Here is a 16108-nt window from a genome sequence, read left to right on the forward strand (position 1 = left end):
TCTCTCATCAAGTCTCAACTCTCAAGTCTCAATCTCTGATCTGCGCAGCTAGCCAGCTAGGAGCCCTTTCCTCTCTCAAGTCTCAATCTCTCTGTGTGCAACTAGGGGTCTCGATCTCTCATTCTCGACAACAGAGGCAGGAGCCCATTCTTCTCTGTGTGCAACTAGGAGTCTCGAATCTTGATCTCTCATTCTCGGCAGTAGAGGCAGGAGCCCATTCATCTCTGTGCGCAGCTAGGAGTCTCGATCTCTCATTCTCGGCAGTAGAGGGAGAAGCCCATTCATCTCTGTGGCACAGCTATCCTGTATGTTTGTTTCTAACTTTCTTGATTTCTTCTCATCTGTATAACTGAATTGAATTTGTGATTATGTGAATAACTGAATATTGTGAAATTCACAGAATTGTGAAGTGCAATGAATAATGAATATGTGATGTGTTTTGGGCAGAGTATTGTGAATAGTGAATACTGAGTATTGTGAATTGTTGTGAATCATGAATATTGAGAATTTTTGCTGGTATTATATTTGTGATTCTGTGAATATTGTGTGTATTGTGCATTGTTGTGACTTGTGAGTATTGTGAATATGTTATGTGTTTTGGACAGATATTTTTTGATAAAAAATCATGAGTCGAAAGGATTTTGCTTGGAAGTATGCAAAAGAGGTTGGTGGAGAAAAATATATAAGGTGCAAGTATTGTGATCAACAATGCAGTGGGGGTATTTCTAGGCTGAAAGAGCACTTAGCTCACACTCACAATGGAATGAGACCTTGCAGCAAAATCCCAAATTTTGTAAGGTTAAAGTGCTTTGGAGCTTTGAAAAAATTTAAGGATGCAAAAGCAAGGCAAACTGAATTGCTTCGTGAGATTGGAAAGGGTCATGGAGGGGAGGGGGGAGTATAGATTTGGATTCTCTTCATTCGGAGAATTATGGAATTTCAGGAAGTGGGAGTAGTCCTACTTCTGGGATTCGTATGGTTCAATCTAGTGCTGAACAAAGGGTCAAATGACCCGTGGATTGGTTTGTTGTTACGGAAGCACGGCAAACCACTTTAAATTCGGCATATAAAAAAGAAGAAAGAAGGGAAGTGTGTCGAAAGATTGAGCGCTTTATTTTCTCAAGAGCACTTGCCTTTAATGTTGTGAATGATCCTTATTGGCTGCCTATGGTTGAAGGGATTGCTGCTTATGGGCCTGAGTTCAAGCCTCCTAGCATGCATGAATTGAGGACATGGGTTCTTAAGGAAGAGGTTGTAGATATTACTATGTTGATTTATGAGCATAAAAAAGCTTGGGAGCAATATGGATGTTCCATTATGTCTGATGGTTGGACTGATGGAAAAGGTAGGGTTCTAATTAACTTTTTAGTTAATAGCCCAAGTGAGACTTGGTTTTTGAGATCAATAGATGCATCCGATACAATAAAAAATGGGGAATTAATGTTCAAGTATTTGGATGATATTGTTGAAGAAGTTGAGGAGGAGAATGTGATTCAAGTAATCACGGACAATGCTTCGGTTTACAAGAATGCAGGAAAGAGGCTAATGGAAAAGAGAAAGAAATTGTGGTGGACTCCATGTGCGGCACATTGCATTGACTTGATGCTAGAAGATATTAGCCAATTGAAAGTTTTTGATAACACAATCAAACGTGCCAAGCAAGTGGTCAAATTTATTTATGGACATTGTTGGGTTCTTGCCCTGATGAGAACTTACACCAACAATAAAGAGATTGTTCGTCCGAAAATAACAAGGTTTGCTACTTCTTATCTTACTCTTCAAAGTATGTATAAGCAAAAGCAACCTCTTATATATGACTATGTTTAATTCCAAAGAATGGTGTGAAGGTCCATTTGCAAAAAATCATGAAGGTATTGTGGCTCGTTCAACTATACTCTATAATCCCAACTTTTGGCCTCATCTAGCATTTTGTATCAAGAGTGTTGTTCCACTTGTATCTGTTTTGATAGAAGTTGACTCAGAGGAGAGACCGGCCATGGGATATATCTATGAGTTGATAGATGCTGCAAAAGAGAACATTGCAATCAATTGTGGACAAGTGGAAAAAAGGTACAAACCAGTGTGGAAGAAAATAGATAATAGATGGGCTCCACAACTTCATCAACCTTTACATGTAGCTGGTTATTATTTGAACCCTCAATTGCGCTATTCAAACAAATTCTCAAATGTTGAAGAAGTGAAGAATGGTTTGTATCCTTGCATGGATAGGATGTTGGATGGTGATGAACTTATTAAAGCCGATATCCAATTGGATTTGTATGATGCTGCACATGGGGAACTTGGAAGTCAAATTGCCATCAAATCTAGGAAATTGAGATCTCCAGGTATTGCATTTAACATATAGTATCATATTTTATTTTATTGAGTGACATTAAATAAATATCAAATTGAATGACATGATTTTATTAATAGCAAATTGGTGGCTGCGTTTTGGGAAAGGGACACCCGAGTTGATGTCATTTGCGATGCGAGTACTTGGCCTTACTTTGTAGTGCATCTGGGTGTGAGAGGAATTGGAGCACTTTTGAGTCGGTAAATTTCTTTGTTTTTCGTGGTGTGAAAAAGTGAATGTGTCAAAAGATTAATGTGCTTCTAATATTTATATTCTTATGTTTATTCTAGATTCATACAAAAAAAAGGAATAGACTTGAACATCAAAGGCTTAATGCATTAGTCTATGTGAAGTATACTACTTCTCTAAGAGAGAGAAGTATTAGAAGGAGAGCGAAGATGGACCCGATACTAGTTGATGACATTGCTTCTGATGATGAGTGGATTGCTGAGGGAGAAGAACCCACTCTTCCAACCGATCTTACTTGGCTTAGTTCACAAGAACATTTTGAAACCGATGCCATAAGAAATGTGACAATTGTGACCTATGAAAGTATATTAGACCGAGAGTCCATTCCTACTCCCCATGAATTCATTCCTACACCTCGAGAGTCCATTCCTACTTCTATTCCTGAGCCTACTCCTGTTCCTGAGCCTACTCCTAGTGAGCCTATTCATCATGTGCCGATATATTACTCATGCTAGTTCATCTTCAACTTCAAGGAAACGAAGAAGTTGTGAAAGCTTATGTAAGTATTAAATTTAAAAGTGAACTATGGAGTGAAGGCAACATTTGATGTGTACTTTTTAGGTTTTAACCATTATTATTATTTGTTAATTTGAAATTCCAATTAAATGTGTAGGTAAAGGTCGTGGAAAAGTCAAGGCCCTTCTCAAGGGTCGAAAATCAATGCTTGTGAATGAAGATAATGAAGTAGAACTAAAAGCTCCTCTTCAATTTGATAGTGCATTTCCTCCTTCCCACATCGATTCCGTGGACAAGGATGATAGTGATATTAGTTTGAATGATATTGATGATAATGAGTGGGATGAATGAAGTGGTTGTTTTTACTATGTTTTTGTGAATGATCTTGTTAGATCAATATGCTAGTTTGGATTTCTATTTTTTTTGGACAATATTATTGAATTTGATATGTAATATGGATGATTTTTATTTATGAATGACAATTAATGCTATTTTTTAGCTATATAATTGTTTTTATGCCCAAAAGGCTTACGCTATACGCGTCAAGGCTTACGCCTCGCCTTGCGAGATTGCAAACGCCTCGCGTGACGCTTTTGCGTCTGAAAACACTGATATATATATGTACCATGGGATATACTGTAATAAGGTCAACATACGTATTCAGTCTTATTCCTAAATCAAACATATATATTGTTATATATATGATGTTCAAAATCGAATATACTATTTAATAAAAAAATTAACATCCGATAAATTGAACTTGTAATTTAGATAGGCTAGATATAGTGATGATGTTGTAGTCAGGGGCGAATCTAGGATTTCAAAGTGGAGTGGGCTAAACTTAGCTTACGAACTATTTTTGTCTTAAAAAAAAAAAAAGTTGCACCTAGTTAATTAGGGGGGACGTAATGGCAAATACTATATAACACTATCTAAGTTGCGCCCAACGTTTCTTCACTAAGTAAAAATTATTAATTATCAATTCATTATCGATACTATTAATTAGAAAATTCTCGTTCAATGGGGATGATCATACATTCAGCCAGAAATTTATCGTCTATCTTGTTTCGAAGTCGATTTTTTAATAAACCTCATAAATGAAAATGCTCATTCTTTCGGTGATGTAGCAACATAAAGAGTCAACACCAGACGAATCAATCTATCAATCAAGTCGTAGTCTTTTGCCAACCCTATTTCTACTAATTTAATAAACAGTTGAGAAAAAAATAAAAAACAAAGACCATGGAGATATAAACCCAAATTAAAACTAATATAATACCTTATTAGAGACTTAGAGCTAGAACTGTGTGTGGTGGGGGCTAGGAGATGAGAGAGATCTATGTGTTGCTCTCATTTGCATAGGTAAGAAGTTTTGGGGATCAGGGGAAAAGGAAACAATTTAATTAAAATAATTTTTTATTCTTTGGTGGGTTAATAACTTAATGTTCAGCACATGATTACTGTCATGGAATGATGAGTTAATTAACTTAATGTTCAGCAAAACCAATAAATAAAAGGGCCAATGAGATTTGGATGGAAATGGACTGGGCTAGGCTTCAAATGTATACAACTAAGCTTAAAAAAACCCAAAAAAGCACCTGGGCTGCAGCCTAGGCAGCCCATAACATAGATTCGCCCCTGGTTGTAGTTTTCTAGCTATACATTGATGATGTTGTAGTATGTTGCCACCATACGTAATTTTACCAAGCAAATTACCATGTACAAAAATGAAAATAAATGTATAAACTAATTAAGAAGGGATATTTTTTTTTAGAAATTTTTTTTATTAGGATTAAATACCAAATATCAATAGTTTTTTAGTAAAGCAGTAAGACACTAATTTTTTTTAGTTTAGGTACTAACCTAGAGTAAAACATTTTGGATTAGGTCACAAATCAGTTTGTTATACAATTGTGACTGTCGAACAGTTACAGTTATAATTGTCGAACAGTCACAGTTGTGACTATTTAAAATTTATAAAAAATCAAAATTTTTAAGGGTTTCATAATTTAGATTTAGATTTGGGGGATGAAGTCTTATAACCCAAAGACTAAACATTAAAATTTAAGCCTTGCAAATATTGAAAAAACAACAAATCAATAAAAAAGTTATGATTGTTAGACAGTCACAGTTCGATATAACCATGTTTTTTAAAGTTGGTACCTAAACTGAAATTTAGAACCTAAAGTGAAATGACATAAATGTTTTAGTAGTTGAAATGAAAAAATATTATAATTTGGTACTTAAAGTCAATGAACCTTTTTTTTTTTTTTTTTTTTAGGTTTATGACTTCAAAAATAAATATTTGAACTAAAATTAATTGTTATGTATATAATGGAGGGTTTGTGACTCGAAATATAGGGTTTTTGGGGGGGCTTATATCAGAAATTCAAAATTTGAAAGGGAAATCTTATAATTAATATTTGAGAAAATGAAAAGAATCAGAATAACTAAGAAAAATAAACTTACTATGATGGAGCTAGTAGCTTGTAGTTCAAGCAACACATACTAGAGTAGTAGGTATATATGTATGTTGATTACACGCTAGTTGGTCACTAGGGTATTTGGTTGCAAAAAAGTCTTCACACTGCCTACTGGTCACTGGTCGTAATTATTCGCCAGGAAAACCGTCGCTGCCTCGACTATGAACATTGCGGCCACGACGCCGGGGCCACCCCTTGCTCCATTGCTGAAACCAACGCGAAATCCACCTCCACATTCGGCGGCATGGATGTTCAGGATTAAGAAAACCTTGATTCTGAAAAGGTCTTTCGGTGATAAGCAAAAGGGCTTCAAGGGCATCATATGTGATTGGAGTGTCACGTGCATGGGCAGAGCTATCTGTATTCTCATAAAGGGGACCAACACCACGTACTCAAAATAACATTGAAAAACTTAATTATCATTTGAAACTGGGGAACCTGGGAGAGAGAATTTGCAATGCCATTAATAAGATTTAAAAATTCAGAAATTGATATGTCACCTCTAGTTGTACGAAGTAATTCACCACTTGACTGATGCAATTTTGAGAAGTGGAAGCAAACTTGTCCTCGAGACATCCAAGTATTACGACTGGAAGTATTAAGAGCCACGTATTGTTCCAAGAAGGATTAATTGCGGTGATGAGAGAGCCACTGATCCAACCAATTAACAATCATTTGTTGTGTGGCCAAGCAACAGTGCTTCCCAAAGCATCATCAAGTATGAAAAATTCACGTGAACTCTTGAACATAGCACTTGAAGAAAATGTCTTGCACCCAAACTTTATAGCAATCTGGTCCAAGGACAACATGATATATAAGTGTTGTTAGATCTGTAGATTCAATCTCTGCTCTTGCCATTTCTTGGCCTGTTCCATCCCAATTTAACAGTGTGCACTTTGCCTTAATAAGGTTTCCACTAGACAGGTTCACATTAGGAGGGACTTGGGTACTATGTTCTGGAGACTAAAATAAAACTAATAAAAATACTCAAATGTCAGTTTCGAAGGTGAACATATTAGTTGATACAGTTTTCCACACTATGCTTTGGAAAATGGGCAATAGAACGTAGAAAAAGATGTCTTTGTTTTTCTATTATAATTCCATTTGAAAAGGAGACTGCAGAAAGTGACAAGATCGCCCCCGGATTTCCACCCTGAAACCCAAAGAGGTCCTGCGGGATCCAAAAAAAAGGGAAAATCCTACCGAAAATTCGGCAGCACCTCCCCTAAAAAAGGACTAACCCAAAATTTTATAACCTGTTAAAACACACTTCTAAGTTTCCAACTTCCATACCACAACCAATTTGGGTCTCCGACCCAACATAAAATTTACAATTTTATAAGGTTACAACCAAATATTAGAGCCAAACTACAAGATAAGGTTTACAGGAAATCCTACACTATACAATACGAAGAGAAAGCCCGCCTCGACGAGAAAATTTTGACTGGATGCCGCTTCCACCTGGGGAACCATTAAAACACAAAGAAAATGACTTACGGTGAGAAGGACTCAGTGAGTGGGTGAACAAATCAAATGATAACAAAGTTAATAAGGTAAAACATTTTATTAATAATCTCAATTGCACAAACACAATAGATTTCCCCCATTTAAAATATGCTTTGAACTGATAAACAGAATGACTAAAATATTTTTATTTAATAAAGTTTTTAGGATTATCGTGGGCCATATAAGTACCCATTTGACGGGCTCCACATTGGTACCGTACAAGACCGTCGCACCAAGTGAAGCGTCTACTTAACCTTCCACCCGCACCGTCGTAACGCCGTCATGCGAGTGAATTTACGGTGTCCCTTGTACCGTCGCAACGCCGTCATACAAGTGGACACAGGGTGGCCCTTGTACCGTCGAATCGCCGTCGTACAATAAGCCAAAGTGTCGTACATGCACGTAGATTGCCCTTCCACCCGCACCGTCGCAACGCCGTCATGCGAGTGGACTTATGGTGTCCCTTGTACCGTCGAATCGCCGTCATACAAGTGGACACATGGTGGCCCTTGTACCGTCGAATCGCCGTCATACAATAAGCCAAAGTGTCGCACGTGCACGTAGACTACCCCCAAAGGGCGAGGCATCCCGGCACACGGCCCAAAGCCTATGTGTGTGCCGTGATGGGTCCCAAAGACCTACTTAATAATCGGTGGGTACTTAGACGGTCTATTAAATAATTTGTTTAATTATTTAATAACCCTTAGATCAACATGGCATATAATTCAATCCATTTAAAATATTTATTAATGCAAAACAGACTTCACTCAAATCAATATTTCATTATTTAACTCAAAATTTCAAAAGTAATATAAAAACCACAAAACCCATAAACTTTGCAAGCAAAAGAAAATCCACTCACAATATTGGAGCCTAGTGTCGGCCTCCGGATGAATCACCTCTAGTCTCGGGAGCGTCACCTAAAACAACCAAGCATACAAAACATAAATTAGACTTGGTATAGAACGTAGATTAAAATGTGGAATTGAATCTAAGTGTTCTTCTCTTGACTTCTTGGTCTCGTTTTAATTCACCCATCATACAACGCCTCCAACAACTTGGAAACAACTAAAATATTGTTCTATATACTTCTATAACCCAATCTAATCCTATCAAGTTGAGCAAATTTTTCTCCATTCCCATTTTCTTAAATTTGCAAATTTTCCCTCACTTATTTCACTTATAATAGAAACTAGGGATCCTAAGGATTTAAAATTGTCCTCAATGCATTTAGAAGCACCTCATATTGCCAATTTTTCCATTAACCAATTTGGGGATAATACCTCCAACTGAATTTCTCGATTTCTCTATATTTCCTTGAAATTTTCTCAAAGTTTATGATCCTAATCCTAAATTTAAGATTCCTAGAGTGAAAACCATCTCAAACCCATCAAGAATACTCCCACAACTTCGAATTTCTTAAGAAACCCGAAATGTTCTCAAATGCTCAAAAATCAAACTCTGATTTCTCAAGTTTTTAAACAGAAATTTAAAGGAAAAGGGAGCCCATTACCTAGAAAGGAAAAACCCCCAAAATTTCGTGGAAAATGGGGTAGAAATCTGGCCGGATTGAAAGAGTTGTCGACTGCCCTTTTCGCTCGTTTCTGAGCTGTTTGTTGCAACCGGGGTTGGGGGTGACTGGGCTGGTGGCGCCGGCGGCTAGGAAGAGTGGCCAACTACTCGACGTCGGCTGGAAGTGGCTGGAAGGGCTGGACTTGTGTGGAGCTGAGTGTGCGCAGGGAATTGTTGCCGAGAGAGAGAGAACTTAGGGGCTCGGGGTGGACGATCAGCTCCGGCGAAGGGGGTCGCGCGGCTGACTTGGTTGATGAGGAAATGGCCGGCGTTGATGGTTGTGGTGGTGGCTGGCTGGGTGTTTGCAGAGAGAGACACGGAGGGATGAGAAGAGTGAGGTCACGGGGGTAATGAGAGAGAGAGAGAGAGAGAGAGAGAGAGAGAGAGAGAAATAGATAGGGGGTGTGTTGAGTAAAATTATGGGGGTTTCTAGAGAAATCCTGTTTTAATACTAAAAATTTTCTAGAATTTTCGTGTAAAAGGACAAAATTGCCCCTAAAATGTTTCGCCCCACATTCTCAAACCGTGGTCCAAATTTAAATTCCGTCTTCGGAAGTACGTTATGAACTACTTCATTACCCCCGTCTATTGAAATTTTCTAAAAGTTTTTATCTTCCTTAATTTCCCGTTTGATTACCCATTTTCTTATTAGAATGTATAAGTCTCTTTCAAATTAAACTTTCCAACTGGGTCACCACCGAATGAAATTTAACTTGATTTTATATAAAAGAAAAAAACTTGGGTCGGGTCATTACAGAAAGCAAGTAAAATTCACTATTATATGCTTTCCAAAGTGTGAATCTCAGTCAATGCATTTACATTTCGAAAAGGAAAGAATCAATAAAGAAAAATATAACCCACATGCTTGCATTGCAATTCTAATTTAATACAAACCAAAATTCAATAATCTTGAAATTTCTGACCTGGTTAGCTTGCTTGTTTGTTCAGATTTTGAATTGATTAATTAACTTCAACAACATATATCATTATAAAAAGACTTTTAATCATTTTACCCACATGAAGACTGATCATTGAGAATCATTGAGAAATGGTTGTTGTACCTCGAGTAGTACTCGAGTGCTACTCGAGAAACTGCATATAAGTTGTGTAATTTTGCCATCCTACTCGAGAGGACCTCGAGTATTCAAAACTCATATATCACTATGAATAAAACTATTTGAATCATTTTAACTCACTGTTTTGACATATAATATATCTTTCGAATAAATGTGATATTTATCTATATATGGATCTCACCTTTGTTAAAAAGATAGTACAAAAAATGTTCGATGAGACGGTCTAAATAACTAAACTTGATTTTTACCTTTGGAGTTGGATCTGGGGATTTTGCAACTTCCTCACTAGTTTTGCCTTGCTTCTATAAAAATAAAGAAACAATTGAGATGCTTCAAGCTGTAACAGTAATAGAATTGAGAAAAACCACTAGAGTATCTGTCAAAACTAACCATGTACGATGCATGATCTACCTATAGGTAGCATGAATGCCAATAAACATTATACAGTCCATAGACAACCGACTTTATTAACTTGGGGAAAATGGGAGTGGTGGAAATTGAATCTGCTCTGTACAATTAAATTTTCCAATAAAGGAGGGCTGTACACAAAAACAGCTTGTTTCAGCTTTCACTGGTACCCTTCCATAACTGAGAGTCTGAGATAGGATTTCAGTTGCCTAAGGCAGACATCAATGCATGTCCACTGGGTAAAAAGTAAAAACAGTCAATGTAAATTGCACACCTTCAAGAAAAAGAACTTCAAATTCTGAGAAACCAAGTAAAAGCAGCAAGCAGCCCTGGATAGTGATAGTCACAATAAACAAAAATGAAATTGGATATTGAACAACCATACTAGTAGTAGTAGTACTCATGGAAAAAAAAATGACAATCACGGAAATGTCTTGGAGATGGTTTTGCAAGTCCAATATTTGCATTTACCCTTTAACTTAATCTTCTCATTCATAACAACAATGTCTGAATAAATTTTAGGGAAGAAACAACAACTAATTTTACAAGCTGATATCTCACCACATAATTTAATGAATTGGCACCATTTGAGCCAATAATACCTGTTACTATAGTGACAGCAAACTGATTAGGTTGAAGAGTTGCTGCACCAACGCTATCAATAGAAGTAGTTGTGAAGATTAACACTCATTAATGTTCAGTTTGGACTTTTTTAAACTAAGAACAGAGGATTCACACACACTAAAAGTAACTTCCAGACTTTAACTACAACCAGGGCAAAACATATTCAGACTTTGGTAAATTTTTCATGAATGATTGCATGTGACAAGAATGGATCATATACACTAATTGAAGAAATAAAGGAGAATTCAAATAGCTTTTGGGATGGCATTAATGCCTACTTTCACTTTTTAGCTTCCACTTAGGACAGTATCCACTAATCTTACTTTATATTAGTACTCAAAGCCATTATCAATCATTAGCACTTGAAAAATACATATAACTACAAGGTGCCATTTATAGCAAAAAAAAAATATTTGGGTCACAGTGGTAATATGTCATAGCTGATCATCTGAAACAACGAGATGAAGCTGCAGTTACCAAACAACCATCACATTGGTTATTAACTACTAATATGGTAACTGTATTAAAATTCTATAACCAAATTCTACCTTGGAAGCAACCAATACTCATGATACAGCAGCCTTTCTAGAATTTTATTCAAAATAATTCATATTCCTGCTACTTTTCACCCTTGAGACTCTCTCACAGACTCTCTTAGTTACAAGCCTACTGCATTTTCTATGTCAGACACATGTTTATCATATATTCTAGCTTTAATTTGTATGGGCTTTGAGGAAGTCTCTAGAATTTTGTAGTATTTTCCAATAATGTGCATTAATTTTCAACACTCCTCCTTAATGCACATTTGGGATACTCCAAGCATGCTTCGTAGCATTTCAAATCTTGGTCTTGGAAGTGCCTTGGTGAAGATGTCTGCTATTTGCTCCTCCGTCTTGCAATACTTGAGTTCTATCTCCTTGTTTGCTGAGACTTCACGTAGAAAGTGATGTTTGATGGCAATGTGTTTTGTCCTGCCATGAAACACTGGATTTTTTGCCATCGCTATAGCAGACTTGTTGTCACAAATTATTTTAGTAGCTTCATTTTGTTGTTGTCCCATGTCTTCAAATATTCTTCTCAGCCATATAGCTTGGTAGGCTGAACTTGACGCTGACACATACTCCGCTTCGGCTGATGATTGTGCCACTGTCTCTTGTTTTCTTGAAGACCATGAGAATATGCCAGACCCAATTGTGAATGCATAGCCTGATGTACTTTTGAAGTCGTCCACTCCAGCCCAGTCACTATCTGTGAATCCGAGTAGGCTTGTATCTGTAGAAGGTCTATACCATATGCCATAGTCAATACTTCCTTGCAAGTACCTTAATATTCTTTTTGCTGCTCCATAGTGTATCTGACTTGGAGTTTGCATAAACCTTGAAAGTAGGCTGGTCGCGTACATAATGTCTGGTCGAGTTGTTGTTAGATAAAGTAGGCATCCAATGAGACTTCTGTACTTTGATGCTTCTGCCTTTCCGGATCCACCGTCATTTCTTAACTTTTCATTGGTGATGAGCGGTGTAGCCACGGTCTTGCACTCAGACATCTTGAACTTCTTCAAGAGATTTTCAGTATACTTCTTTTGACATAAGAAGATTCCATTTTCTTCTTGGATTATCTCAATGCCAAGAAAATAGTGCAATTTACCGAAGTCACTCATCTCAAATGTCTTCATCATATCTTCTTTAAATTCTTGAATTAATTTTTCATTGTCTCCTGTATAGATAAGATCATCAACATATAGAGAGACAATAAGAATGGAGTTACCTTGATTTTTGGTATAGAGTGTTGGCTCGCTTTTGCTTCTCTTGAATCCAGCATTGATGAAGTATTTGTCGATGCGGCTGTTCCATGCTCTTGGTGCTTGTTTAAGTCCATATAAGGCTTTCTTTAGTCTTAGGACTTTGTCTTCTCCTCCTTCCTTGATGAATCCTTGTGGTTGCTCCACATAGATTTCTTCTTCGAGCTCTCCATTTAGAAATGCTGATTTTACATCCAGTTGGTAGAGTTTCCACCTCTTTTGAGCTGCAAGAGCTATAAGTGCTCTTATTGTATCAAGTCTTGCCACTGGCACAAAAGTTTCATTATAGTCTATTCCTGGCTGTAGTGAGTAGCCTTTAGCTACCAATCTTGCTTTATGTTTTTGTATTGAGCCATCAGGATTAATTTTGGTCTTATAGACCCATTTCACGCCAATGATTTCTTTATTTGGTGGGTATTCTACAAGCTCCCATGTTTCATTTTTCTTAATTGTTTTAATTTCTTCTTCCATAGCCTTCCTCCATACTTCTTGTTTTACTGCAACTTCAAAACTTTCAGGTTCTAAAGTTATAAAGTTGCATGTTTCATATATATCTCTGAGTGATTTTACTCTTCTTGGTGATGACTCAAAGGAAGATTCATCTTCTATTGATGGAGGAGTTCAAGAAGATGCAGGAGGCGTACCTGGAGTTTCTGAAGTTTCTCTTTCATGTGTGTCTTCTTCAGGCTGTTGTGTTGGGGTTGTCTCTGGTTCTCCTAAAAGGACAACACCTTTCTTCTTTATTTTTCCTCCATCCCAATTCCAGGATGCAAACTCATCAAACTCGACATCTCGACTGATCACGAGCTTCTTGGTTCTTCGATTGTAGACGCGATAGCCTTTAGATTGGGAACTGTATCCTATAAATATGCCAATTTCTGATTTTTCTTCTAGCTTGTGTCTTTTTGGAGCTGGAATGTGCACATAGCATATACATCCAAAGACTTTGAGATGCTTTGCTGATGGCTTCTGGTTACTCCACGCCTCAATAGGAGTCTTGTCTTATAGAGCTTTTGTTGGACATCTATTTAGCAAGTATACTGCTGTGTATACTGCTTCTGCCCAAAATATCTTTGGTAGTCCTTTCTCAAATAGCATTAATCTAGCCATCTCCATTATAGTTCTATTTTTCCTTTCTGAGACTCCATTTTGTTCAGGAGCATAGCCCACTGTCAATTGGTGTTCTACTCCTTCATCTTCGCAGAACTTGTTGAATTCTTTTGAGGTGTACTCTTTACCTCTATCGCTTCTAAGAGCTTTGATGTATTGGCCACTTTGTTTTTCGACATGAGCCTTGAACTTCTTAAAGACTTCGAAGACTTCTGATCTTTCACGTAGAAAATAAACCCATGTCATTCTAGAATAGTCATCAATGAAAAGAATGAAGTACCTGCTTTGATCGAGAGATGGGGTCCTCATTGGTCCACAGACATCTGTATGCACGAGCTCCAACAAGGCTTTTGCTCTCCAAGCCTTTCCGGATGGAAATGCTTGTCGATGTTGTTTGCCAAGTTGATAGCCTTTGCAGACATCACCACTCTCCTTTATGCTTGGCAGATCTCTCATCATATTATTCTGGTGAAGTAATTGTAGTCCATGAAAGTTGAAGTGGCCAAATATTTTATGCCAAAGCCATGAATCTTCTAGTTCTACTTTCATGGCCATATTTCTGACATATTGCCAATGGATGGGAAAATTTCTATTTTCCATCCTTACTTTAGCTATAATATGATTTTTATCTTTTTTGTCATATATTATGCAGGAGTCTCAAGAAAAGTGTAAAAAATATCCATTTTCAATCATTTGGCCAACACTCAATAGATTATGCTCCAAGCTAGGAACTAAAAGAACATCATGAATTAATTTAGTTCCTTTGTTTGTATGAATAGAGATCGTACATTTTCCTTTTGTCTCCACCAGTGCACCATTTCCCAATTTAACTTGGGATTTTATGAATGTATCTATTTCGGAGAAGATGCTTTCGTCTCCTGTCATGTGGTTGCTGCAGCCACTGTCTATGTACCATTTCCTGTTGTTCACTTCAGTTGCTGCTTGACAAGCATAGAAAAGCTCTTCATCCTGCTCCTTTTCTTCTGTATAGTTGGCTTGATAATTCTTCTTAAGCCGACAGTCTTTTTCCATATGTCCAAACATTTTGCAGTTTCGGCATTTTGGTTTTCCTCGAAACCAACAATCTTTTTCTAGGTGGCTTGTCTTTTTACATGTTCCACATGGAGGGAAGTTTTTCTTCTCCTTTTTTCATTTTTATTTTCCCAGTTATTGGGTTTGTCTCCTCGTCTAGAATTTTCTTTTGATTTCCAGTTTCCTCTAGATTTCTGAGACCTTAAATTGACTTTTGACTGGAAGGCACTTTCTAGCGAACTTTCATTTCGCCTACTCAGTCTTTGTTCATATGCTTCTAGAGAACCCATTAGTTCTGTCACTGAAAGAGCCGTTATATCTTTTGACTCTTCAATGGCAGTGACTATAGGGTCATACTTATCAGTAAGACTAATAAGTATTTTTTCTACAATTTTTGTATCAGTTATCTTTTCAACATAAGCTCGCAATTGATTTACTATTTCATTTACTTTGGAATAGTAAACTTTAGCGGTCTCAGAATCTTTCATTTTAAGATTTTCTAAATCTCTTCTTAGAGTTTGTAGTTTGACACTGCGTACCTTTTCACTTCCTTGAAACTCTTCTTTCAAAGTATCCCAAGCCTCCTTTGAAGTTGTAGCTCCCATGATCCTTGGAAATATCGTGTCATCCAAAGCTTGTTGTAGAGCGTAAAGAGCCTTTGCGTCTCTCTACTTGTCCTTCTTCGCCTGCTTTCGTTGCTCAGCGGTGGGTCTTTCTGGAACAGAGAACCCACTAGTAACAATGTCCCATAAGTCTTAAGACATAAAATAGGTTCTTATCTTGATGCTCCAAAAATCATAGTTTTCACCAGAGAATATTGGAAGAGGGACAGAGTTTTGGCTAGAGTTATTAGACATGGTGGTAAATTAGGATGACCCTACGCCCAATTAGAGAGCTCTGATACCACTGTTAGAAATTTAGAGGGTGTTTAGGACACTCGTAGCTAATGGCTTGTATAAGCTTCTATTAGCTATCTATGCTTGATATAAGAAGTGTTTGAACTATAAAACAAAGTATCTTTTATTGATGAATAGAGGAGGATACAAATGGAGATGTAGATGTCTAGGACAATAGGACTTTAGGACTAGTGGCTTTTAGTATTGCCTCTTGCTTACATTTAGATATGAGTACATGCTATATATATAGAGAGTAGATGAACCCTCTTGACTTCTCTAGAACATCTATTAGCCACATGTTTATCATATATTCTAGCTTTAATTTGTATGGGCTTTGAAGAAGTCTCTAGAATTTTGTAGTATTTTCCAATAATGTGCATTAATTTTCAACAAAAACTAAATGGATTCTTTTAGTTTTTATAGAAATCCAACATCATTGAACCCTCTTTATTGAAATTAATTATGGATTTTGCAAGTCAGAATTCTCGTGTCTATTAGCAACTACGAAAGCCCAACACCATTGAAATTTAACGTCTATCAAA

At 37.0% G+C, this 16108-nt stretch overlaps 1 long non-coding RNA gene and 1 pseudogene across 1 annotated transcript; one reads left to right on the plus strand and one right to left on the minus strand.

Annotated features, from left to right (window-relative positions):
* The first annotated feature begins 625 nt into the window (after positions 1 to 625).
* Positions 626 to 3409, plus strand: LOC147277418 (uncharacterized; annotated as a pseudogene).
* A 3454-nt stretch (positions 3410 to 6863) lies between these two features.
* LOC147277419 (uncharacterized) lies at positions 6864 to 8952 on the minus strand. The gene is made up of 3 exons (XR_015124090.1): positions 8561 to 8952; positions 7910 to 7967; positions 6864 to 7002 (listed from the first exon to the last, which is right to left on the minus strand). It is a non-coding gene; the product is annotated as an uncharacterized LOC147277419 (long non-coding RNA).
* Between the last annotated feature and the right edge of the window lie 7156 nt (positions 8953 to 16108).

This window comes from Dryas octopetala, chromosome 8 (assembly GCF_963921425.1).
Source record: "Dryas octopetala chromosome 8, drDryOcto1.1, whole genome shotgun sequence".
NCBI lineage: Eukaryota > Viridiplantae > Streptophyta > Magnoliopsida > Rosales > Rosaceae > Dryas > Dryas octopetala.